The sequence below is a fragment of the Dromaius novaehollandiae genome, chromosome 1, assembly GCF_036370855.1.
Source record: "Dromaius novaehollandiae isolate bDroNov1 chromosome 1, bDroNov1.hap1, whole genome shotgun sequence".
NCBI lineage: Eukaryota > Metazoa > Chordata > Aves > Casuariiformes > Dromaiidae > Dromaius > Dromaius novaehollandiae.
The window spans coordinates 2,877,379-2,905,344 of record NC_088098.1 but is presented as its reverse complement, the minus strand read 5'-3'; the positions used below and the strand labels follow the sequence as shown (position 1 = coordinate 2,905,344).

Genomic DNA, 27,966 nt, shown 5'->3' with positions numbered 1-27,966 from the left:
AGAAGGAGGGAATGAGACTTACACCCTGCATTTAACCAGTTTCAGTTTCTTTACTGCTTCAGGAGCAGTAAGGAAGACCTGCAAGGAAGATCTTTGCACTAGGGCTGGATGTTCCCGCATCGGCAGACCTCAAGGACTAGACACACGAGGTGGAGGACCACTGCTTCTCCTGACACAGACTGAGAAACCAAGGCCAAGAGAAACAATTTATCCAGTTTTCCCCCTTCAGGTCAGTGCCAAACCTTGCTCTGCCGCGTGGAGATTCTGGGCATCTCTTGCTCTATTCATCCATTGTCTTTGTTTCAAGAATTTTATCTCTAACAAGTATATTTTATGCTTTCTGTAGACGTATTTTTGCATAACTTGCTGCCTTCCTTCTGAAAACACTCCATGATTTTCTTCCAATATAGCTGCATGAAATTAATACTGTAAGAGTAAAGATTCTTATTCCTTTCCCATTTGCAATTATATACCATTACTTTTATTATTTTCTTCTTAAACTTTTCATCTCTGGAAGAAAAGCCAAGTCTCCACTTCACTGGACCTGGCTGCCGTTTTGCAACTTTTCTACAATGCTGAAAAAAGCAACTATGAACCTTCTAAAAATAAAATGAGCAGATTAAGTTTAGCACAGAGAAACTTGCAACAGGCAATAGATTTTTCCAAAACAGCTTTACGTACTTTATACAGCATGTAGCTGTAGTAGGAGGAAACAAATCAAACAAAAACAAAAAAAAACCCACTACAAAACTATTTTCACTCTTGTGCTTGGCCAGCGGCACTCCCACCTGTCTTTTAGCTAAATTGTTTTTTCTGTTGTGGTTTAGGACTTTGTCTTCAAAACTTTTATTTTTATGCTCGAAGTGGAGAAATCGCCTATGATCTTTAGCTCTTTTGCCAAGAAACAGAGAGCACATCTGTAAAATATTACTTAGGCAAATTGACTGCAGTGAGCCAGCAGGCGACAGCTCTGAAAGTTTCTCTACCTGCTGAAGTGCAGCTCGTCGTATAGCTTGGGGCTCTCCTGTGGCAACGTGTCCTGACCGCACCACCGGCGAGAGCTGAGCATTTCTCCACTAATACGATCAAGAAGTACATGTCTTCAAGATTTTGAGTCATGTTAAAGTAAATAAATATGTATGCTTTTGAAAACAATATTCATATATGGGCGCGCATGCACCAAAGGATCTCTAAGCAACGTCACCAGCCTTAGTTTAGACAGCTGTGTGGTCAAAAAAGCTCCAGATCAGCTAGCTACAAATATTTGAAGGTCAAGTACAGGACAAAGCATTTTTTAAAAAAGGATAAGCAATGATGGCTACTGAGCAATAGCAAGATGATTTTATGTCATAAGGAGATTTTTTTTCTCCAGATGTTTCCCAGACACCTATCGAGCTGAGGACTTCATACCGTCAGACAGGGAAGCAAACCAAAAGTAGTGAGCAGTTTGGGTTGGTTATTTAATCCTCTTTGAAGGGTGTTATCTCATTCAAAACATTTCAGGAGACAAGGAAGTTTTGCCGAAGCACAACTTTATAGTCGGGATGCCCAGCAGCCAGGTTATCAGGCAACCATCGGCCACAAAATAGCCCTCTAGCAGCATCCCAGTGCATATTTTCCATCTCTCATCTTCTTGTCTCCCTTGCTTTCCATATGAAGCAATATCGAGTTATCTGGAAAAAAAAAAAAAACTCATGGGGCTCCTTTACCATGCCCCCCTCCCCCACCCCCCCAGGAATCCTGTTGTAAAACAAAAGCTTAACTATTAAAGGGTGGCCTCAAACTTCAGGGCAGGCTGCTGTGGGCTGATAAAGGCTCTTCTGCCGCCTCCCACTGTCCCTCCTGCCTGCGCATCCAGCCCCCTTCCTCTCCTCCCAGCGCCTAATGCTTCTCCTTTTAAGCAATGTAATGACTAATTGGAAATGCATTCCAGCACTTTAGAAGCAGCTTTTCCTTTCCTGCTGACCAGCCAAATGTTTTAAAGTTGGCAAGGCGCTGTTTAAACTTGGGAGTTCAAGCACTCGTTCGTGGCCTAGATATGTGATAAAATCCGGCTGAATTTAATAACTCTGTCGTAGAAAGTATATCTTGATATTAGTACTGCTATGAGTAAATCCAAGTATTACAAATCTCTACAGCAAGTCCTCTCTCCCTTGGTGAAACGTGTGATCTGGGAGACGACAAATTGCAAGGCCAAAATTTAAGAAAATGCACAAAGTCATGCCTCAGTGCCTGAACACAACCGTAGAAAAAGCAGGCTTAAATCCAAAAGACAATTACCCTTTGGGAACGAGTACTGTAACCGAACCACCCCGGAGACAGTCACTAATCGCTGATTCACAGCCAGCCAACGGCCAAAGAGTTGGGGATTCAGAGCATCTTATCACACGGAGCAACCGAGAAGTTGGCTTCATCCAGCAGCTGCAGCGATTTAAGGGTTTTGTTTCCTTGCTGAACAGCGGGTTTGATTGTACAAAGCCCGCGCTTTAACGGTTAATCATTAATCTTAAATTACATAAATGCGCCTCATACATATCAACTTCTCACTTTTACAAAGTCTACAGAGACAAACTTTCAAGAGATAGTATTTTTCTTATACGGATTGTGAATTTAATGGATTTTCAAGTGCTTTCAGGTTTTGTTCATGACAACCGCTGCAATAAAAAGCCGTACGAACAAAGATATGTTTTGTGCCTATTCACCTAGCAGAAAGTGACTATTACGGCACACTTTATTATGGGAGAAATGCTTTCCAGCCTCGCTGAAGAGACAGTCTTCCCTAAACTCCCATCATCCGACTTGTTTTTAAGGTGTTTGTCGTTTGCCTTAAACAACAGACGAGCCAAATTTGTGTCCCGCGCTAAACTTCCCTGCGCTGAGCAGCGGGAGAGCTGCTCCGTTCGGCAGAGCGAGGAGGCTGCTGCAGTCCCATGCAGGGGTTGCCCTTCCGCGCCCAGAAGAATGAAAGGGAAGAAAAGCTCCTTGTATTTGCCAGAGATTTTCAAAAAGAGCTAGCCGCACACCGATCTGCTCCTTTCATTCCTTTCAGGGGAGTCATGGGTCAAATTTGGTGCAGAGAGAAAGAGCAGCTGTTAACCCTTCCAGCGCCACCCGAGACTCGCAACGCCACAGCAGATACCGTCTGTCTTTTCACGTCCATTCTTTTGGTGTCAGGTCATACAGGGAGCACCAAGAGGTCCTCGCGAAGCCTCATGAAAAGGTCATTGTTCAGGCTGCCTCCATGACACAGTCCGGAAAACAAAACCTTCAGTAATGACCTTAATAAGCACTTTGTTGCGAAGGCCGTGTTTTCACGTGGGCCACAGCTGCATTTGTACAGCCTGGATTCTGTCTCATAAAGTGACGAAATATAAATCTAAAGTATTAAAAAAATATATTCTGAATGCAAACTGTGAAACGCTTAGGAAAAGATTTCCAAAGGCACAAAGTGGCCCCAAATCCATATGTGTCTTTAAGAGATGCTTCAAATATCTGCCTTTGGTTTTCTATCCACTGCAAAAGTTCAGAGAAAAGGATGGTCAATGGTAAGGGACTAGATGGAGATGTTCAGTTAATTCCTCTTAGTCTTTGTTCTTGACATTGAGAAAATTATTTTTTGATCTGTGTCCTACTTTCCCATCTGGGAGGGACAGACACCACCCTAGCAAGGCACAGAGTAGAACACCAGGAACTTAGTAGAAGACACAAAAATTGGCAGCAGCTTTATGAAATTCTCTCCTTTCCAAGATTGCTTTAAGTCTAAATCAGCTGAAATACTAGTTCATCATTCAGTGTAAAAGAACATGATCTGTTGAGACAGATGGCTTCTACCATTTCAAAAATTTAAGAGTTACCATGGCGAAACGAGAAACCCCTGAAGCTTTAAAAGATGGTCACCTACACTTTATCCTTTAAAATGAAAACAAGTTAGAAGCTTCAAAGACCTAGGGCAGAATGAGGGGAAGATAGTAAAAGGGAATAATGATGGAATTAAGAAAATGTTGAAACAAGTCTTACATTTATGAGCTTCATATTTATGCAACTAGATTCAGGCACATGATTTTGAAAGTATCAGCCACAAGCACATAGCTTGTGCGTGGAGCTTATAACCTTTAAGCAGAGGAAGAGACCTGTGGTCACCAACGAGAACGTGTGCTTTGCTGTTGAACTAAGGACGTCGACACAGAAGTAGGGAAGGAGAAAACGCGTTAGATGCTTGAGCAGTCACATATATATTTCATATAAAGCCATGGAGACGCATCCTCTTAGCCCGCATATGAACTGCAACAGCACAGACGTAGTTCATGTGTGACACTGGCTGGGATTCAAGATTTGCCAGACTCGCTGGAAATGACACCGTTTCATCTTCCCTTCCTATTACAAACGCAGGGAAATATGACAAAACGAGAGAGACTATTTTTCACCATAATGGCTGGCAGGAGATTTTTATAGGCACAAAAAACAACTAACTGTCCTGATTCTGGGCATGTAACTCCCCTGGAGCCTTTGAGTCTAAGTGCTTATCTGCATACATATGCACAAACATTGACAAACCCGTGTACAGGTGTGTGTGTACATCCAGACAGAGCACGGTGGATCACACTGAAAAAACCCAACCATGTTATCCCTGTGAAACAGTATATAAGGGAATTTCATAGCACTATTACCTCATCAATAGAAAGCTGGAATTAAAGTCAAGTCTAAAGTGCAATCATCCATATAAAAAGTTCACTAAAAAAGTCCTTTTCCTAAATCGGGAAAGAAGAGAAAATATATGATTTTGCTTATTTATTAAGCGCAATTATTTACCTTATCATATAAATAAACTTTTCTTTTTTGTGAAAAAGAAGTACCATGCTCTTTCTGCTTCTGAGAGCTGCTCAGTTCAAGAAAAGCTTCAAATAATTGTTCATTCATTCCCATGTTGCCTATTCTGTTACTTCCTACTTCTCTTCATGAAGTTTTATAACTTTTCAAAGCATTAATAGCTACCGTATCCCAAATTACATTATTTATATACGCAGCTCATATACACACGTACAGTTCATTTACAAGAGATCCTTTCCTTCTGTTCAAAAATATCAAAATCTCATGTCACACTTTTCTTTCTTGCTGACCTCAGTTACAAAAGCCCAAGCACTGTAGTGATTTTTCTTCCAGACAAGGCCTGGGCTGTGATTCCAATAAAGACAAGCACAGGTCCCCATGTTGAAAATAAAGCATTTTTATTACTTTCTAAACCTCAGGCATAAACATTCGTTGCCTCATCTGACAGAATCCGACCAATAAAAATTGCAAAAAGCGTTAGACTGATAGAATCAGCTTCCTAGAACATGACACTGCCCTATAGACACTGGGTGTTTCGAAAGCTGCATATTGTATGGTTTGGCCTATAGAGAAGCAAGAAAAGTATCTTTGTTTTACCATTTGGATGTTCAATCATTATGGGCTTGTCAAATCACTAGTTTTCTGGAGGCTGGATGAAATCACTAGTTCTTTGGAAGCTGCATGAGCTGGTGCAGGCTGAGTACTCCTTAGGAAACTCGGTTCACTTCCAAGTGAAGGAACAACCCATGTTCCCAGTACTTTAGGCCAGAAGATATCAGTAGATCATCTTGTGTGGCCTTCTTAGGTTTCACTCAGCTGCCCTTGTCTGATGGAATTGGTAAAGGACTAAACTGCAGATTGCACTTGGCTATTCTGCATCATCCAGGAAGGCATTCAGTCTCCGTCTGAGGCAGGAGAAGACACAGACAATTTTCATAATAGTTTGAATAGTTTATGCTGCTCTTGTTTGGTTTGTAATTTCTCTCCAAACGTGAAATTCCAGCTCTTGATTATTATTCCTTACCCACTATCTTGAAAAACTTTTTAAGACTCAGTATTTTCCTCTTGCAGAAATAGGTGTCTAGTCACTTCCCAGGCTGCTTCTAGATACCCCTATATCTTCCTTTACTTCTTTTTTTTAGATACCAGCTTAGGAGGAAGTTCATGAATGACTCCAGAGGATCCTTCCACAGTAAACAGAAAGTGAACTAATTATGACCAGACTTTAATTTGCTACGGAAGACTGAACTCTCTATTACTAACTTAAGCATCTTAAACCTTATCCCCAGTACTTGAACCATTTCTCTCTCTTTCAACCTTGTTGAAACTTTGACACTTCTTTTCAGATTATGCACGCTGCAGCTAAAACTCATGTTCAATCCAGGATGCCAGTAATGGGTTCATGCTTAATATTGACATTATTGATGGAAAAACAGGGCCTTGCACTTGTCCCCAAAAACCAAACATCCAGCTGAGGCCTGCTCTGTTATGTTAATTGGCCAGTTCTCAATCCATTTAACTTGAGGTTTACTGGTAATTGAGTGCCATGATGCCAAGGAGTGTGAAGTGAAGGGACTAAACCCAGTCTAAGAGTACTAAATGTATGTTGTTACTTTTCCCTTGTAAGGTCATAAAGAAATGGAACCAGATATTTTTGATGGATTTCCTGGCTTTCATTAGTTACATTCCTATTAGTCAAATATTTTTCGGCCAAATGTTCAGTGTCTTTTCTGTTATTTTGCCTATGATGACAGATTGAGCAGCCAGTCGGTATGTGGGGCAATGCACCTGCCCTTTTTGAACACTGGCATAGTGTTAACAGGATCATGGTCCAGCAAAATTTCCCTTTCAGTGCAGATTAACCAAGTCTGCTTATTTAAAATGATCCATTCCAATGAGATGTTTCTAGCAGCCAAAGTTTTTAATGAATTTAAAACACACTTCATTATCCTGAGAGGATGTGAGCAAATCATCCTGCTGCTTCTCAAATACAGAATCTAAATATCTCCCATGGAAGAGAAAAATGTATTGCTCACCTCTGTCTTTTTCTGCACCACTATTAACAACTTTATCTCTGTCTATTAAGGTGTTCATACCCAGAAGATGGTATGAATACCACGACCGGTCTGTAAACTATTTTAAGATAGTTTGCGGTCCACACAGAAGTGGGATGCTGCTTTTTATCCTCACTCGTACATGGGGAAAGTTTGCCAGCTCTTGCTGAGGCAAATTGCTACTTCCCGGCTCCCATCTGGCTGGTCTGCTCTGCTGTCAGAGGTCACAACCCTTAGTAAAACCACCTGAATTGACATGTCTGTCACTGTGCGAAGCCATGTCCTAGCAAAATTGCTGTTGTGGGAAGCTGTCTTGACCTGGACAGCAGAACAGCTTTTAGATAACTGGAATTGAAATGCAACCCCTAAGCCTGAGTATGCTACAGATTCTTTAATTTCTGCTCCAGCTGCTCTAAATTCTGGCACAGGAATGGAGAAATAGTAGTTGTAACTTCATCAGCCGTTGAACTTGGCAGTAAGGAGAACTTTACCAAGACCAATGAAGTGTTGAGAATCACGACTTATTCTGGAGCTCTGCTCAGGGAGGAGAAAAGGTAAGGTGATCTCTCTACAAGCACTGGCTGTGGATTTATTGGGAGCTGTCATCTATAGCGGAGAGATGAAATTCAGAGCTGTGTTCAGTGTGTGTATGGATGCTCTTTGAAAGACTGCCAAAGGCTTTAGAACCATAGAAATAAAAATATAAATTGAAGGTGAAGGAAACTGCCACTGAAACTATCTCCAGCAAATATAATTAAGAAAATAAGCATTGAAAAAATGAACTAGTGAATGAAAAATACATTGGGTTTTTAGAAATTATGTCATTTTCAGTAATACAAGACAAATATTCCTAAAGGCAGGAGTTCTCAAATGTGATATAAGAACCACTTGCAAGTAAATGGTCTGTTCCAGAGCCAAAAGCTGTTACTGCCTTAGCAGCAGCAATACCAGTATGTGGCAAAAACCACTCACAATCCCCTGAGCTATAGCACTGCTTAGCGAGCTTTTTGTTCCTGGCACGCCATCAGTTTCTTCCACTTGTTCTTCCTCCTGTCAGCCATAGGGTCCCCCTCCACCCCATGCCTTCAGCTTCTCCAGCACGACCCTATGTATTTCACAACTTTTCATTTACACCTGTTCCCCCCTTTTTCATTTTCTCTCTACATATCTCTATAATTGCTGTCCATACCACTGAGATGGCAGAAGCTTTTAGCCAAAGGTGTCCTTTTTCCCGACTGCGGCATTATGATAATCTAATAAACCGTGAATAAAGAGCTTCCTATTTTCCAGTGTTTCATTCATAATTTGCCTCCTTTGGAAAATTATCTCTTTTAAATCACCAGTATGTGTATGACTAGCAGGGATGTACTCAGTTTGCTGTACTGAATGCAATCACGTCACGATCGTTCATCCTTAGGCAGGCACTAACTTCCAGTCTAGCGACAAATTCATCTTTATCCAACACAATGAAGTCCAGAATAGGCTTGTTTTGCACTGAGCACAATATCATTTATGCTTGGAATGACTTTATTTAAAACAAACCCAAAAACAAGCAATCAAAAAAAAAAATCATCAGTATTTTACTACCAGCTGCACGGAATCAGTAGCCATGTCTCACAAACTGAAGTGTCCCGCAACACCATGTTTCTTCATGTATTACTGACAGGTAATTATGGAGTAACACATCTTAGTACTTTTAGTACTAACTACTCCTATCATCCTATGAACTTGCACAGAGCTTCACTACACAGATATTCTGGGTAACTCCTACTCAATTCATCCATCAGCTCCACAAACTCTATCTCCCTTTCAAGAACTTCATCTCTAGCATGTATACTTTATGCTCTATATACACCCAATTTTTCAGACTCCTTGCTCTGATTAACCTGGTCTGACCTCAGAACTGACCCTGCTTTTGGCAGGAAGCTTGACTAGATACCTCCTAAAAGTCCCTTTGAACCTGAATTATCCCATGATCCTAAAATCCTCTCCAATCTCTTTTTCTTGCCCACTCCACCTTTTGTAAATTGGTTATGAATAGACATGCTACATTTCTGATTATTCACATTATCTGGTTTTCAGCGCGATAACTATATCAGATTTTTCTGTATACTCTTGATTTTGAATCACAGGACTAGCACTGAGATGTAATCGTTAGAAAATGTATTAATTTCGCATTCATTGCTGCCCAGATTCCATATTGGCCACTGATTCTGAGTGCACTGTCTGCACCGTCGAAGCCCTGAGAATACCCTCCTAGCGAGCTTAAAGCTCTCTTGGCTGCTCTGGCATTATTTGACTGAAAAGTTAGTACTGTGCTGCATGGCTTATTAGCTCGGGGTCAGGCTGTGCTAACCGAGGAGAGAGAGCTTTCAGCTAGGCCAGAGCACAGGTACAGCCAGCTGTCTCGGGGAGAACAGCACGAGACAGACCTCCAATACCTCTCAGTCAGTTTGTGGCTTCCACAAACCTGGGAAGCTGGCCTTTTTCCAGCGTGCCAAAAGCACTGATATTCCTGCTGTGTTTTTCGCCACCGCGCTGCAGCCAGACGGTGCTGTCCTGACTTGTGCTCGCCAGATTACCTTACCAAGCAGAGTTAATAGGGCAACAACATCTGCTCCCTCGCCTCGTTCCAGGGCTCAAGGAGCACGAGCTTGTCATCAGCTTGTAAAAAAGAAACAGTGGTGGAGGAAAAGCGTTGGGCTCTGCCGAGGATAGCACAGCAGCTGAGGCCCAGGGATCCGAGGGGATGAGTCATTTGAGCCAGACACAAACTTTCCCCCACCACCTCCCCACCTCGCATGAAAGGAAAGGTTCTGAGCCAGACCATCTGGACGGCTCGGTGGGAGCCGTGGCCTGCGGAGAGGACTTGGGCCGCCTGCAATGCCTAGCAGAAAACAAAGCTAAACAACTTGCTCTGCAGTCCTTCCTTGAGCACACTAAACAGCAGCAATCAGCTGATTTTATATCAATGAGCATTTTCAATGACTAACTCTAAATTCTGCGAGGTGGAGAAATGGGAAAGAAGACCCACATTCAGTTAAAGAAGATGACATCCCAAAGAAGTCTTCGTTATGAAGACAATGATATTAAATTTGATCTGCGAGAGCGTTTAGGAGCCACTGCCACTGAAACTAAGAAAATTTGCTATGGAATACACAACAGTGGTTAGAAAGTGCTACATGAATTCAAGGTGCCCTCCCGTCCTCACATTACCTGACTATATTCACAAATGGTTTAGAAGTTAAATTTAAAATAGGAATTTGTAGGAGAGGTAACTGAAAAACAGGATAATATGTCACCAGAAAATATAGATTTGCAGAGCTTGCAAATTTGTATAAAAACCCCAAGATAGTTTCTTCATTATTCTGATTTCTAGTGCTATATATTCTCTTGTACAAATTACTGCAAAGCAGTCAAAATTGTCATTTGTTCCTTTATGACAATGCTACAAAATTTCCAACTTTTATAGCTCCCCCCATTACCACTTTCCATTAGTCCCATTACACAATCTAACCATTTTTTTCCTAGGACCACTCAGCATTTCTCAGTTTTGAATCATCCAGCAATAAAACATACAACGGAGAAAAATTGGCAATTGTTGTATAGAGTTATGCTATTTATTCAGGAAAGTATGAATCTGTCCCATACTAAAAATATCATAAAAGGACAAAAATTTGCTTAAAGTTTCTGTTAACGTTACTGTGCCTGTTACCCCAAAAAACAATATGATCCCCCCGTCTTATAGTATTGTATTGCCTGGGAAGACTGCTAAGGAAAGAGTTATAAAAGTTGACACAGTTAAGATAAAAACTGTTGGCTAAAACTACAAAGGACTCCCTTTCTAAAAGAACAAAGAATGCTTTCACACAGCTTAAAAATAAATTGCAGAATTTCTCACACATACTTCCCATATGCATTTGTTCCAAGTAGACCCCTTTAACAAAAGGACTGTTGGTTTCATCAAAATCATGATGTATACTTAATGCAGCCAGCTTTGTTAATTTTTCTTTTTGAAGCTCAGGTTTTGTAAAATGTAAATTCTGTAGAAATTCCAGTGGAATGGGACAACCGTCACCAGTTCCTTGTCCTGGATTGTTGTGGAAGGTGGCCGTGTCCACTTATATCGCTGGAAAATGAAATAACCTGCATAAGTAGCTTTCGAATCTCTTGAAGTTCAAAAATTATTGGCAGGAAAATTGTTATACAAATCAGAAATGGAATGAGTGCTGCTGAAACGATTTTAAGGTAAAAGAAAGTTTGGAAGTTCCAAAAGAAAGGGAGTACGGAGGCCAGGAAAATCATCTCTAGTTTAAACAAATGTCATAAAAAATGCATTTATGAGAGAGAAAACATTAGGGGCATCCCTTATAACTAACTCTTCCTCTAACATTCATGTTGAATTACTATGTAGAGTGCGTCCCTGCTGTTCAAGGCATCAAAATTGAAAAAAATAGAGGAAATATAGGAAATGTGGAGATGTAGATAGAGCATAAAAACCTCACAATGAAGCTGGGCAGTGGTACATATCTTAATTAGTTAATCAGTTAGCTCTATGAAGATGATGCCGGGTTAACAACATAAAGTCTATGTCATCCATCCTCTGTCTGTTGTAGTTGCTGTAAGCGAGCTTAGCATATAGACTTAAACACTTCTCTCTACAGCCCATTTTTATAAACAAGTAGCTCAGAGAATTTAGCTAACCCCCATCTGGTTACTTTAAAAGCAGAAGTACAAAAATATCAATGTAATGAAATAAAAATTTTTTAACTGGTGTCCATCTGGCAATTTTAATAATGGAAATGTAAAATTACAAAACGTGCCAGTTATCCAGTGCTTGTACAAAAAGAAAAATTCTTATTAAACAAATTAAAAAAAAAATCCTGTAAGAATCAGTTTAGTAAAGAGTTTAGCTGAGCCTCAACTAAGAATTTCAGCCTCCAAAGAATCTAGGTCACATTTAGCATAGAACAGGAAAAGCCATTTTTCTCCTAAATATTGGGGTTTATGGCAATATATACATTATTGACTGCTAAACCAACCTTCAAATATGCAGCTTAACAACCCCAACCAATATCAGGGCACCCTTCTACTAGGGTGGAGAATAAGGCTGAGCAAAGAGATGTCAAAAATACCTCCTTCTGCCACTGATTATATGACCACAATCTAAAGTTTTAAAACTCCTGGATTCTCAGAAATGCTGCTTTATTTTGACTACAATGTTTAGTAGCATAAAGCATTAAGATTGCTCATGAAGGGCCTGATCAAATGCCCACCAAATAAAAGAGAAAAAAAACTCATTGACTACATTTATTTGAATCCTATGGAGAAATCTGGCATGTGCATATTATATTAAGAAACGTGGATGCTAAGACCATAGGTGCTGCAACGTTTAATGGAATCTGTTCCCTAAGTTAGTCCAAAACCTGTTCACGGCGGGTTAGGAAGGACTGTGGCTTGCATTTTTCATTTTCTTTTTTTTTTTCTTCTTCCCACTTCTCACTTCTGTTTTGTTTCACTTTGAATACTTCACAGTGTTTGTATTTTGAAAGCTGGCCTATTTTCCCTTACAAAGCAGCAGATTCAGTTTGTGGTATAAATGCTAAATCAGCATGTGTCAAACTTGTTAAACCTTTTTTATGCCAAACCTTGAAGGACCTGATAAAATAAAGCTGTAAAGATATACATTTTAATAAAACATTATTCATGCACTGTTAGTCCACAAAATATTCTCATGTACTATATAGAAATGAAAAGCAACATTTCTGTGGCCTAAAGCTAACTTTTTATGACTCCCTTGGTAATTTTCCCATTCTTTAATACTAGTTTATTTATTTATTTTACAACAAGCTTTCAGAAAAGGGATGGCATTTTTCTTGACATGTTTTCATGGGTCTTTTTTTTTTGTTTTGTTTTTGCCTGACCTTTTACATCATCTTTAGGAAATTTAATAGGGACATGGAAATCAGAAGGGATGAAGGACAGATGCTGGAAGCAATATGTGCTGATCAAAACACGCAGGCAACAGCTCTGTCAAGAGAGGAAGTGTGGTTGTCTGGTTGAGATAGCGGCCTGGGAGTCAGGAGATCCGGGTTTTCTTCCTCAGTCTGCCCGACCCCCCTGAATGATACCAGCTCTCTGTTTGCTCAGTGGGAATGATAATATTTACATTCTCCCATTCCTTTGTCTACTTAAATGATAGGTGGCTTGAGACCCGTACTGTCTCTCATTGTGTTGTGCCTGACCCAGTCGCACGGTTATTCCAGATGAAGTTTTTATATATTACTGTAACGTAATAAATGCATGTTGGCGATCTGAGTATGCTGCCCTAGCGTGTGACTCTGCCCTCCTGTAAGGCTGAGAAAGCAAGCCCGGAGCCAAAGCACTGCGTGTTTAAGTATCGAAGCACAAAGTTTTATATTTCCCCATCTTCAAGTATCCTCTAATGGGAGCGTCCCAGATGTTCCCACTGGCTCCATCCTACCGCCTTTCCAGTGATGTTCTTTGATAGACACATCATACTCTGTGATAGAGGTACACGGCTCTTTTGCCCTCATTCAGGAAATCGCATTTGTTGGTGTGTTTTTCATCTACTTGGACTCTGGTCGCAACTGTGACTTGCATTCAGCTGCATCACAGGAAATGAACACCACCATGATGTTCTCAATGAGCTCCAATAGGCTTCCAAGCTTCTGCAGAAAATGCAGAGTAGGTTCCCTGGAAGTATCCTTCAGGGCCTGACTTTCCTATAAAGGTGCCTTTGGGGAGGAAGAGCAGCTATCACCAGTAAGTCAAGCTCTACCGGATCCTCCACTGGATCCAAGCTTTTTTTTCCCCCAGCTACCTGGAACTCAGTAAAACCATCATGGATCTTTGCTCCACCTTGTGCCCTGCTGGCTCACTGTGTGGGTCACTACCATTTTCTCTAATTGGCCTGGGATGTGTCACAACCACGTGGCCTCTCAAGGGCTCTGCAGGATGAAAACTAGTCAAAATGTCGAACATAGCTCTTCAAAGAGCTCCTTGAGTTTGGCAGTCCTGTTGCTGACTCGGTGACCAGCAACCAAGGTCAACAGCTGGGTCAACAAGGAGAAGTAGAGGAACAAAGAATGAGCTTCTGCTTGGAGGCAGTAAGAACCAGTTGCTGTGCAAATATTAAGGACTATAACTAGGTTAACTGTACAACCATAAAGGACCACAAGGACTGCAGGAGAGGATTATCTTTAATACAGCATGACAAAGTATCACTTTCTCTTATTATGTAAAAAATTAGGTGAATGGAGAAAGAGGCTAAACTGTTGTTGGAAGCATAGTTTAGGTCCTCCGTTGTAGGCTTTGGTAGCAGAACGCAACTTGTTCTTTCTTTTTCTCCCCATGCCTGAGAGTATTTTTTCCTGTCTTGAAGGAGCCCCACTGTTCTTCCCTGCCTTCCACACCTGCTCTTCTTCTCTGTCTGCTGAGCTACAAAGTAAAACAATAAAAATTTGAGGCACCAAAATTCACGTATTTTGGCTCCCAATACTCAGAAGCTTATGAAAGGGGAAAGAAGGAAAGACTTTTTTTTTTGTAGCTGAGGCTTGAGTTCCTCCTTCAGCAAATGAACCACTCAAATATGCAGGTTAAATCCATAGCCGACCATATTTAAAGGTATTTTGGGCTGAGGCTTTCAGTGGGATGCTTTCCAAGAGAACCTGCATCCAAGTGCTGACGGGCTGTGCAGTAGGAGGCATAACACTGTCCCAGGGCTTGGGAGGTGGGTTCTGCTGCAGCTGGCATGCTGGGTGATTAATGCAAGCCACTTAGCATCTCCTTTCTCCCCCTTGCTGTGCCTTAGGTTCTGTAGGAACAGTGACATTTTTCTCCTTTGTACTGATTTGAAAGCTACTGATGAAACCCCCTACTTAAGGATTAGTTAGTAAAATAGAGCTGGGCAGGAAATTTTGAAGAAAGAGAAATCAGTAAATATAGTTCTTATACTAAAAGTATGCTTCCAGGTTTTTAAGGGGAAAAAAGGCCTTTCCCAGAAGAGTTGACATTTCCAGAAGAAATTTTTATTTTTACAAAAACATTTTTTTTCCTAGTGAAAGAACATTGATGGAAAATTTCCAGCAAGCTCTAACAACAAATTAATTCCTAGCTTTGCTAAACAGACTTTAATACTATGGTTCTATTATTCACAAGCAAAGAAAATCTTGAAAGGAAAGATTGGTAGATTTCCCATATCCCTGTAAGTGAAGCTGTTATAACTTATTACCTTAGCTACTGCACAAAAAAATCTCAACAGGTCATAATGTTCCACTATGTGTCTTAGACCTAAAGGAGCAAGGGAATTCACATTCATTTAAAGATACTGCAGTACTGCCTCCATAAATCCCCTCAATAGGACAAGATGTAGGCCTAGCTTGATGGGATAAAGATAGTGTTTTATATCAAGTTTTCAAGCTTCATTCTAAATAGTCATTGATTTTGTGGGTATACATCAGATTTTAATGTTCTTTTGGATACCATTGTCTACAGTTCCATCCTTTACTTTAAAAAAGAGCAACAACTGACTGGCAACACCCAAAATATATCCTACAACATTTATCTATTGTGTTTTAGGATCCTGCTGTAATACAATAAAGCACTTTTATTTCCTATGAAGAACGATTTATACTGAAGCAAATGTCTTAAGTGTAACACATCCACACAGGGTACTGTTATCATAGCATATATTTCTTCTGTAAGAGTTAACCTACTATCCAACTTGCTTTTCCAATGATTGTTTGCATAATGTAAAACAGCCACTTTGATACTAATAGAAATAAATGGCTGAAAGAACATAAAAAATTGGGAGCTTTTTGCTTACTATTTAAATTCTTTCAGATAGCAGCACTGTGTGAAATTCTAATACACTCTCTCTGCAACAGTCAGGTATTAAAATGGTCCAAAGATTAGGAAATCACTTAAAAATGTAATTAATATAGCAGCACAATTCTCTGTGGTCTGTAAGATACGATGCATTAAGTGTAGCAAATAAAACATAGCATAGGACAGTCATCCACCTGTATTATACATCTAATCCACTAAAATATGTACATAGATTTACTGTATTTGCTTCACAAATGTTGTATTTCTGGCCTGGATATTCAAGAGTGATGTTTGCTTGTTGGTAATTTAATTATATAGCTTCTTTTCTATTGCTGTTTCAGTTTTTTAGTTAAGTTCTTTAGAAAATTCCTACAGTTTTAAGCCAACAATAACAAAGTTAAAAATTTAGTATGTAAGAATATTTTATAAAGGAAAACCTGACCTCTTATTTATTTTATAGGATTATAGGATTACAGGAAAGTTCAGGTTGAAAGGGACCTTACAAGGTCATCTAGTTCCACCTCCTGCTCCAAACAAGGTCGGCTGTGGTGTACGTTTCCATGCCCAGTGTCCTGTTTTCAATGCCTAAATCTTGATCCTAAAGCTGCCATTCAATTAGAGGGTCTAAACAGCGGAGATGTTCTTGCATGGGGCAGCCAGCTGCGTCCTGTGCAAAACTGCGCATCGGTGCTTTGAAATGATGGTGTGCTTCCTTAGGGATCTCAATTTCTGAAGCCATTATTGCATCTCTGATTGCTTTGTGAAGGTTTTGCCACAAGAGTGTGCTTTTTTGTTCACTTCAAAGTGGGATTAAGAATTCAGATTTTAAGGATTTCAAAACTGTGAGCGCTTCTAAAAGTTTGTCGTTCGCCTGAAGTTACTCTGCATAAAGACTGAGATGCTACCACACTTTACATACCCAAGACTTGAGGCCCGGCCAACAAATGGTTTTATGAATGACCTGAAACATGCTACATAATCCTTGGCTCTCCCCTGTCAAGCCCTATGCATTCATTTTCACATGTTCTAAACATTTTCTGTATCTTTTATCCTACAACCCAGTTCTGAGTCTAGTAAGGAAGAGAAGAAACAAAATACCGAAGAGGTGGTTACTGCAGTTTTTCTAACTGCTATAAATGAGTGTAGTTATGAGTCCAAAGAAGACACAGTGTATCTAAATTTCAAAACCATGCTGCAAACTTCTGAGGTTTGATAATGTTGATAAACATGGAAGGCTCTGTGAAGTTTACCGAAATTGAACCTTCAAATCTTGAAGGTGTTCATTCAGTCCAAATAATCTTCCTAAAGAGAGAGCCTGGGCAGACTGCTGAATAACACAAAGCAGATAATGCCAAGATTAAGTCCAAGAACACGCTCAGAAGTCTGATTCCTTTTCATAGGGTAATATGGAGAATTATTTAAGAGAACCAAGAAGGGAGCAAATTAATAATGGAAAAGGCACTAGAAAATAGATGGTGATTGGGAAAACATAAATAATTATACATTTAGAAATAATTATTCCTTTTTTACTGAGACATGCTGCAAGTGTGGCAGCAAAGTGGTGCGCTGTGGCATTATACTCAGTAATTGCCAGGAGTAATCCAGTAGCCAGGTGGAGCATCTTGCTCACACAACTGCTTTGTTTCTATTACCCAAAGCTATTAAAGCCCTGAAGAACCTGGTCTGATCTCACAGCTCACCCTTCTTTGAGCAGGACTCAATGAGGTCCATTCTGACCTGAATTAGGATCTTATGATCTCATGATCCCAAGATGAAACCAGCTTGGACATCACTGCATGACACAAGGTTGTAACACATGCAAAGCCCACTTAGACCTGTACTTCAAGGGAAAGCAGGAGAGAAGAAGTGAGATAGACCAAGAGTGGCCCAGTAAAATGGATTGGATGGCATCTTTTCTTCTTTCTAACAATTTATGTGCTTTTAACCCTTAATTATAACACGTTAAATGCAACACTAATCCTGTGTGAGCTGCTGTGCAGTGGGCAAACAATATTTTCCATTAAGGTGTCAGGGTCACCGACATGGGTAATTAGCTAGCACTGTGGTTCAATACATTAATTCTTTGTGAAGTAGTAGCAAATTGTATGTTGACTCTTGGTAACCTCAGTGTAGATGCTGCAACCTCATAATAGATGTGGATGCAATAACCTGCTTGAGCTTGTCTACTTGAGATAAGGTGTTTTCTTAAGTGATGATGATGAATGCTGCTCTTCCAGGGAGCCAGAGAGTATCATTAAACTAGCTAATATTTTGCTGCCCTCCCATGTAGAGCAAGCATTGCTAAAGGGCAGTGGTGCTGTCAAATCCTTATAGGCTGGAGCAAGGAATAAAGCAGAGAGAAAAAAGGATGAAAAAAGTAGACAGAGGGCCTAAGGTGAATTCAGGCCTAATACACAGTACCTAGAGTTGTTTTGTTTGCTTGCTTTTTTTCCCCTCCTCAATAGAAGTAGTTCAATAGTTTTTTGTTTTGTTTTTTTTTTTCCAGCAGTAGAACCCCTCAACCCTCCCCACACTCCTCAGTCACCGACAGTTCATCATCTATCAATAGAAGAATTTTAGATCTCTCTAGACCCAGAGACATAAGGCAGAGTTATTAGTTCTATTCCGGCTTATTCCAAGGTGCCAGAGTTCAAAATGAAAATGTACAGATTGCTGGTAGCCATGCCAGTGGTGGACAACTGCATTAGATCTATCCCTGTATCAGTCTCTGTGTGTATATAAACACAAGCAAACACATCTAAGGATATAAAATTGAGAATAAATGTCAGTGTGCAAAGTAGTTTGTCTGTGACAGGTCTTAAGAAACTAGAGGGCAAATTCTCTGCTGATGTAATTAGCACAGCTCTGTTAAACTCTATGGACCTGTACTAGTTTAGACACACAAGAGATTTGACCCCATTACTTTATTTAGTGACACTTATAGTAATTTCAAATTGTCAAGTCTGCACTGCTGTGTTCCAACAAGTAATACCTTTAAGACTCTGCTAATAACTTACCCTCCTCAAAATGTTGTGCAAGCAATTGTCTTTGCTTTACGATCAAACCTAAACCACAAAGGTAGATAACTTTTTTGTTATCTGTGTAGCAGGTTATATCCTGAAGAACAACACAGTTTAGAAACTCTGAGGTACAATTATCCACTCTGCAAAGACAAGTGCAGCTGGAGGAAATATCGCAGTCAATTTGTACTGATACGAGACAAACACATATTTAGACTGGAAATCAACTCTGCCTCCTCTCCTTGAAACTTTATGCAGGTAAGTAAGGAAATGAAGGTCTTGCTTCTTCGTCTAAAACAAAGCAGCAATTCTTCCAGTGTTGTGTAGTATATTGTGAATTCAGGAGGACACATTCCTTCCTCGTTGACTTGGAAGACAGAATTTCTCATCAAATCATTGGCATGTTGGAGCACATAGGTTTTCTTTGGCTTGTTATCATGGTAAAGACTCCAGGTGACGCTTTAGTTGTTTCAAAGATATGGTTAGCTCCTATCTGGAAGTTATCTGGCATCAGACAATGTTACTCATTTGATGCTGTGAAGTTCACTGAAAAATGGATGTGCTACCATAAGTAAAGCCAACCAACAGAACTGTGCTTCAGGTGACACTGGCTAGTGGCTAGAAGATTAAAATGTTATATGTCTGGAAGGGAGGATTAACATGTTATATGTCTGGAAGGGAAGAATGGCTCAATATAGGCTCTGATGGATAATAAAGGGGCATAGCTGCTACCCAAGGAGAAGGAAACCCTTTACTGGAATGCCTTTGTTGCACAGAGAGATAAAGTGGTCTGCTGGAGTTCAAAGCAGGCCACCCATTTCTGAATATTGCTCTATCACTCTTCTGATGAACATACCTCTGTCTGCAAGCCAGACTAGTCTAAATGCCAAGTAACCTCAGAATTTTATGGTTGAGGATATTCTAGGGCTTCATTTCCCCGACTATTTCAAATAGCACAAATCACATTGCGATGATCCTGAATTCTGAGCAGGAATACACTCCTACTATGTTATTATTTGTGTTAGTTTTTTAAATAGTCTTCATTCATCTCTAATCAATCTAACTGTCCATTTCTTCTGTAACAAAGAAACAGTACAAATTTTGTCTTCCCTATTTCTATTACGGAATGGCCCAAATTCATATAATAATCCAGGTTAAAAAACAACAACAAAACCCTTTGATTTTACATAATAGTGTTATGATTGCCAGTATGGATTCCTGTTCTTTCCTTCATGCTCAGTTTTGCTATTGGGAAGTGATGAACAGGCACTTCATATGTCTTATGCACAAAGTCCCCTAGATCTTCTGGCTTGCTAGCCAACAACAGCAGCTAACAACAGCAACAGTTTGAGTATTTCAAGCTATGTTTGCTATCATTATTCCCATTTAGTACTGTCAAAAGTTTGTCACAGTAAACCTTAACTAGAAAAATTATTCTGACATCTGCCAATGTCGTGTTTATCTGTTGTGCACATCATTAGCAAATGCATTCAGCTTCACAACTCGGAACGCTGAACCTCTGTGCACCATCATGTTAATGTTTCAGAGAATTAAAGAAACAATAGGGGGGAGGAACATCAAGAGGTCATTCATTTGCCCCTGGCAGGATCAGCTCTATCTGAACCATTCCTAACTTATGTTTAGCTAAACTCTTCTTAAGGTCTCCAGTGATGGAGATTCACAATCTGCTGAGGCAATCTATTTCCATGCTTAATTGTTCTTACCATTAAAAAGTTCTTCCAGTGTCTAACATAAATATTCCTTTTGGCAATTTAGAGCCCATTATTTCTTGTCACATACAAAGTGAGTATGTGGAACAATTTAGTCTTTTCCCCTTTTCAGCAATCTTTTCTGTGTTTGAAGACTACTTATCCTCTCTCTTCTCAGTTTTCTCTCTTGAGTAAGCAATTCTAACTCTTTGACTTCTAATAGGTCAAGTTTCTACACCTCTAATCACTGTGATTATCATCCTCTCTTCTGCCTTTAGCTGGCCCACATCTTTTTTGAAATGCAACCTGCAATGGGAACTCAGTGCTTCAGCTATGGCCTCATTCATATCAAGTAAAGCAGAAAGGTTATGCTGTATATCTTACAGATATTATTCCTGCTTCTACATCCTAGAATAGTGTTTGTCTTTTCTGTCACTTTGCTGATTGTATTCATTTCAGGGATCTACTTTTATCTTGCTTTCCATCATTGCTATTTTTCTGCAGAGCAGCTAATTAGCCAGTTGCTCCCTTAAATTATCTTAGATGCTTCCGACTGTGTTTACAAATTGTCAAGCTCATTCTCAACTCTTGCCTTTCCAAGTCGTTGGACCTCCTTTCAGCTAGTTGGCATCTTCTATCTTAATAAAAACAATTCATTTTCATCTATACTCCTTGAGCACAATTTTCCAGCCATTTCTGTGCCCATCTTAGGTAGCTTCATCTAGCCAATGTTTCCCTTCCTTATTGTGACAGTGTCAGGTGAAAGAAACGTTGTCAAAAACTTCACCGAAGTCAAGACATATAGCATCTACTGCTTTTGCCCTATCTACAAAGTCTGTTACTTTGTCATAGGAGGAAATGAAGTTGGTTTGACAAGATTTGTTTCTGACAAATCCATGTTGGCTGTCACTCATCTTGTTGTTATCTTCTAGGAGCTTACAAATTGTTTGCTTGACTATTTGCTCCAGGACTTTTCTAGGAATTGAAGTTAAGCTGACAAATCTATTCTCCTTTCCCCCTTTTTAAAGATAGGCTCAATAATTGCCCTTTACCAGTGTTCTGGGACCTTCCCACAAGCTCTCCAAGGTGCCTCCAACTGCTCCAGTATTGCTCTGGCAGTTCTCTTTCTCTAATAGTGCTTACCTTTGGGTGGATTTCCAGAGGCCCAAGAGCCATGAAAATATTTAACTAATATAAGTACTTATTTTACTTAGTCTGAGTTGTTATGATTTGTTCATGCCTCTAATTGCACCAGTCATTTGATCACATCAATCTTTGCAGGGAAGGCAGAAGTGAAGTAGGCATTAAGCGCTGTGGGTTATTTTGGTATTTCTGTCCACAGCTTTCCCACTCCATTTAGTGCCACAACAATTCTTTTCTTACTCAAATTGTCTAACTGAAAAGTATACTCTCATAGTGGATTCTGTTTCTGACCTGGATATTTCTGATATAGTGAAAGATTACTTTGTTGTTGGTTTCTAATAGCCACCCAAGAGGTTTTTGACAACAGCTTTTGAAAAAGCCAAATGAGTTGTGTCAGTTGTGTTTACAGTGACCTAGTGTGGTGATGCTAAGTACACTCATCTGCCACATTTAAGGAGTTAATACATTTCATGCAGTGAAATATTTCTAATATAAAAAAACCATTTCTGAACACACTGATCTGTGAACATTTATTTATATTTACTTTTAATAAGCACTATAAGACCCATTTCAACAAGCAGCAATCTAATTGCATCATTGCATTTGATCAGATGAACGTAACAAAGCCTTCCCTATAAATAAACATAGAAAATACAAATTAAACTTCCATGTTAAAATACATCCCATTCAATGTCTCTGTTCTTTCCTTAGATGTTATGAATTGAATTTTTCTCTGCAATAATGTGTACACGGAAATGTTGCTATACATATTTGCATACTCATATAAATTCTGCTAATGCATTGTTTAACTTGGGATTTCCCCCCATTTCAGCCATCAGTATAACTACATTGATACAAACCATTTGTATATTTTAGAAAAGCTGATGAGACTTGGCTGAAAACTGGAAAAAAAAAAAAACCCCATAAATGAAACAGAGTTCAATTTTGATTATAAAAAGGACATTTTTACTCAATGCAAATTTTCCATGAACATGTCAATCCAAATTCCTAAATTTTAACAACTTTTGAAATTTCTCTCCCCAAAGCACCAAAACATTTTAAAGTACAAAGCTCATTCCAGTGCACTAATTGCTTATCAATTGCAACAGCTGCTATTAAAACATTTAGAATTTCCTCCTCTCAAAATTGTGTGGGTTATGTAGGAAAGCCCGAACAACAAAAATATGCTCTTTCCAATAGCTGTTAATACGGGAAATGGATTCTAAACTAATCAGTGTTATTGGACATTGGTGAGTAGAAACCACTACATTAGTGCCTAAACTGTGCAGTGATCCATGTCTCCTTAATCTGGGAGATAGTTATGTTAAATTGATTTGAAAATAAGTGGATAGAATCATTATGTCTACATTTATAGCTAAGCTGATGGAAATCAGATGGATTTAAGTTTTGCAACGCACCTCATAAATTAATGCTGAAGATCCCAATAGGGACTTCACTGCCTGCTTTCTGTCCACCCAATAAACCATGATTATTGGATCCTGATGAAGTCTGCTCTAAGGCCATACTAAAATGAATAACCTATAGAATAATAAATATTAAACCTACAGCAAAAAGCACATTGAGGCAACTTTAGTGTGGCGGAAGCTATAGAGCTTATGGTCATTGACATGTGCATTCCAAGAAAGGACTGGTATGGACCTACAAATATATGCCAAAAAGCAAGGTTTCTGAAAATGCAAACTCCAAGATACTTCCATGTTGTCTAATGCTGCTCCTGGAAAACATATTCCATTTTTAGCGTTTTCAGAACAGAATAAAGCAGTGAGAGAGTTCACAGCAAAAGCAAGAAAATGGAATCTGGTAAGTCATGAAGGTCACCTGTGTGACCTTGCGGTTACAGCTCAGCTGAGGGGCTGGCTTATTTCCGAAGCACTAGACTATCCTGGCCTGCCAGAGGAGCATGGAGTGAAGGAGCGCTTGGCAGAAACCCTGGGAGTAGTCGCTGCAGACTTCTAGGAATTCAATTAATGTTTTTATTAGGTGATCCAACCCAAATTCCTTGGCCAAGCCCTTATGGTAAAAAGTGATAAGAGTGATAGGTGTAAATAATAAGAGATGCTTCACTGCTGTACATAAGTATTCCTTCAGTCTATGCTTTTTACTTGTATCAGCTTTCAGTTCAGGCCTGTGCAATATACTATGCCATACACAATATACAACTCTCACTACAGAAGAAACTGTGATTTGGTAAGTTTAAGGCGTGAGGATCCACATCCACAGAGGCACTGAGAAGCCTAAATCCCTGAAAGGAACAAATATCCTACTGAATCAACAAATACCCTTCTAGAGTCAACATGACTTAGGAACTCAGTGCCTTTGGGAAAGGGAATATCTGTAATGGGATTTTTTTTTTCTCTCTCTAGAAACTTATTTTCTAAGTGATTTTTTTAAAAAAAGGCCAAAAAGGAAGAATTTCTTGAATTTTAGAAGTTGCTAATTTAAGCTTTGACTTTTTTATATAAACACAATTAAAAAAAAGTTCTTTGTGGCAAACAGACAGCTTTTATATTCTATTTTTTTTTTCTCCAGACAGTCAAAAGTCAGCAGGAGAGAGGCAAATCTATGGTTGTTCTACAGATCTGGTTTAACAGAAATGACCTTTAAAACTATCTACAGACACTTCACTTTCTGCACCTACCTCCTGCCGCTTCTCCTGGTGCCCACACTGCCTACGCTTGCTTGAGCAGATACACCTTCCTCCAAATTCCTGCAACTGCTTGGGCTCGGCCCTGGAAATCCCAGGGTCCATGCAACGAGCAACTCCCTGGCCTGCACATCCTTCTCCATATCTCCAGAACCTGCTGATACTCCTTTGGTACCATTCTACAAATCCTATTGAAATTAAAAGGATTCTGCAGTTTTGGTTTCTCTGATGTCTTCAGTGCTAGTGCCATGTCATATGCATCAAGCTGTTGGCCTTGCAAGACAGTTACGTTACAGCTCTGTAGCTGTTGAGTGACAACAGGGCTTTCCAGCTGCTAAGGTTGAGGAGCCACTGAAGTAGGGTGTATTTCAGAAACTGCACTGGTGAGAGTCAACCGTTTTTCAGATTGGCTGAAATGCTGAACTAATCTGTTTTCTAATCCAATAAAAATACATATTTTCAATAGTAGGACATGGAGAAACTCTTATTAGTTTAACCACATGCATCAGACAGCATCTACCTCATTAGCAATTTGGTGTAACAGGCATAAAGTCGCTGGAACAGAACGTGTTTGCAGGGTAAATATTTCCCACTTTGAAAATAAATATCTTGGCTTTGGCTCAGCATTTATTTAGCAGTGGGAAACTGCTGTCCTGTGACAACGTTCCATTCCATTGACATTATCTCCTAATGATGTTGTAAGTGGGGACAAGTTAACCTCCAAAGGTTCAGAGGTTCAATTTTCATTAGGATAAGCGTCTAGGAACTTTGAAAGCTTATGAGCCATTATCCCAACTTCAGTAGTTAGTTTCTTACCCCTTCTTATTTCCTAATAAGCTCTTGTCTCTTTTTGGCCAAACATCCTGAAAAATCTCCCCCAGGTTGCCCTGTTGCCCATGAGCTGGGGTGGCTGGTTTGGCTCTATAAGAGGGGTCCTGCTGAAGGCACGAAGTTTTCCCCAGTTTACCAGTGCAATGAACGAGATCATCAAAGGACTTTCTTCAGAAAGCCTCGCAAGACAATTACTTTGAGGTCACTGTGCAGCTGTTTCCTGAAGCACACGTAGTTGGTAACATTCACAGATGGCCCAATGTTGATGCCTTGGTTTTAGGCATTTAACAAAATCCAGTCATCTAGTTTTCCTCCGTAACCACCAGGAAGGTTCTACTGTTCCTGGAACTGACTCAAATTTACCTGACCTTCATGAATTTTGTCTGGGAACATTTTGCCCTGGCTCTCAGGTTTTCCTTTCAACTAGCTTCATCTACCTCTTGTGTTCTCCAGTAGAGACATCCCCCATGTGAGCCTATCAAAGTAAAACCACTTAGTTTGGTTATAGTCCAGGAAAACGACAGTCCTACATCATGATCCACCAATCTGATACCTATGACAGAAAGTGATTTTCTTCTCCTTTCTCCAGCTAATGCCTTAAGCTTTATTCTTTCCCCCAACACAGTACTCTTGCAGCCTGTTTGTATCCATCTTGCTATCAACAAATTTAAGCAGCCCCTTCCCAGCTACTTCTTTCCACGTCTTATTTCAACTCTTACTCCTTTAAATTGCCCCCTTCAAGTCTCCACTTCCCTGTTTTCCAAAACCCCACTTGTAGTTTAGTCATTATTATTTTTGCCCCAAATTAGAAGTAGTAAAATTTAAGAGGGACTGGTGATTTTGAGTGCCTCGATTTTTAGGAATCCAATTTGTGAAATATAAAAATTGCTGAGTACGTCTCACCCTGAGGAGCAAGGAGCGTGGACTTGGATACACCAACTGGCAGGCATTAAGAATACACCAATCTTTTGGGGAAAATCAGTTTAATATAACATCTTACCATTCCCTTACTTCTAAAAGGCGCTCTCTCATACACACATCTTGCATTAAACAGCTAGTGTATGGGGCACACAGATATAATAGATCTACTTAACTCCAATTAAAGCAAGCAGTGGGCAATGTAACCTCTCTTTGCCTCCGCTGATCATGCTGCAGCTTTGCATACAGATTACACTGGGCAGGTTTGCCGCTGACTGTGCAGTGCAATCCTTAGTGTCAGGCACTTAACACCAGTCCAGACGATGCAACCCTTGGGTTTTACAGTTTGGTAGGAAAAGCCCACCAGAAATTAGAAAAGGGGTTAAGGCTTAATGCACAGAACCTTAAATAAATGTGGGTACATTTAAAGTCAAAGATGTGTTCAAAGGCTTAACAATTTCAGGATCCCTTCTTCTCATGTTTATTATCCACGTCCATACATTTATAGCAGCTTTGCCAACTCTTCATTTGACACGAGTCATATGAAAACATGAAAAACTCATCTTTTATTAAAACTGTGAATTTTCAGGCCCATAAGGCTTTGAAGGACAAGCATGAAAATTTGACTCAAGTGCACCCTATAGACACAAAACAGAGAAAACAAGGAAATTCTGTCCTCTGTGTTTAAGTCTTACAATTGATAAGCCTGGGCCAAATGCATAATATTGTGTCCACAAGAATGAGACATTATTGGTCTGGCTCATGATCTGAGTGTTGATCACTCAGACCAATAACCTCCTATTATTTTTATTTAAACGGTTACTTTTCCTACCACTCACCTGCACTCTCCTATTTACTGTGAAATGTGGTCGCTTTCAGCAATAAAGATTCATATACCTGTGGTTATTTTGTCATTTATATGCAGTTCTATCACCGCTTGTTTTAATCTCTGTTTTTAGGGGGTGTTCTGTTTACTGCGCTGCAATGATTTTTGAATTAAGCTCAGCAAAAAGTGTTACTACATCAAGTATATCTTTGAATATTTGAATATATTTGTTTGCTTAAACATTGGCTTAGTCAGACAGCACCGAGGATTTGTTTTTAAGTACAATGTTTGCAATTGACAGATGACTTTTCTCTTGGTGGATTCTAATTGCTTGTAACCCAGTGGGAAAATGTTTGCTATTGTATACATTGATTTTTTTAAACTAAGAAAGCAGTATTTTTTTTTTAAATACAATATGAATTAATACTTCATAAACCAGTACTCAATTTGCAAGCCCAGTTGGACGTAATGGAAGTATAAATTTAAAATGATGCCTGTAAGAAATAGAGTCAGGAAGGTTTGATGTGGTATAACTCTTCCCAGCAATGCTTCATATACAGTACTATCATATACTATGAAATTGTTAGCTGTAATGCCCTGCAGAACATTTGAGGTAGTAGTGAAAACAATAAGAACAGTAACAATATTGATAAGGGGTGGTTTCAATAGGAAAATAAATCCCAAACAGTTTTTCCTACCTATGGGTTTATGCTTGCCTCTTTGATTCCATCTTACTGTATGACAAATCAAATGAACTTCTGATAATTCTTTTTGGGGGGGGGGGCTTGTGAAGAATATTGAAATAGGATTGTTGCATAGGATAAATTATAATGTGAAAGGAAGGGCATTGCAATGGCATGCAGCTCTGTAGTAAGACACCTTTGCTATTCCTCATGTTGATATCACCTCTGGAGTAGTTAGCATAACAATATTTGCTTTGATTTTTTTAACACACACTACGTTTTGTATAACAAGGATATATTGATTTTAATGATACTTGAAACTTCCTGATCCTAATCAAGAGCATGCGACAGAAACACTGCAAATGGCACAACACCATAGTAACAAAATAAATAAGACCTGATCTTTTCTGTCTAAAAATGTGTATATGTCTTCCATCCCT

General features: G+C 39.5%; 1 protein-coding gene and 1 long non-coding RNA gene across 3 annotated transcripts in view; one reads left to right on the top strand and one right to left on the bottom strand.

Moving 5' to 3' along the window:
• The window catches only part of CELF2 (CUGBP Elav-like family member 2), a 515,386-nt gene that overhangs the window by 339,868 nt on the left and 147,552 nt on the right, over positions 1–27,966 (bottom strand). The gene's annotated exons all lie outside the window — the stretch shown is intronic.
• LOC135324672 (uncharacterized) lies at positions 6–27,938 on the top strand. Of its 2 annotated transcripts, none has more exons than XR_010385976.1 (3): positions 6–229; positions 18,841–19,009; positions 24,154–27,938. It is a non-coding gene; the product is annotated as an uncharacterized LOC135324672 (long non-coding RNA). The 2 variants fall into 2 exon arrangements; XR_010385987.1 differs by having other exon boundaries at positions 18,838–19,009.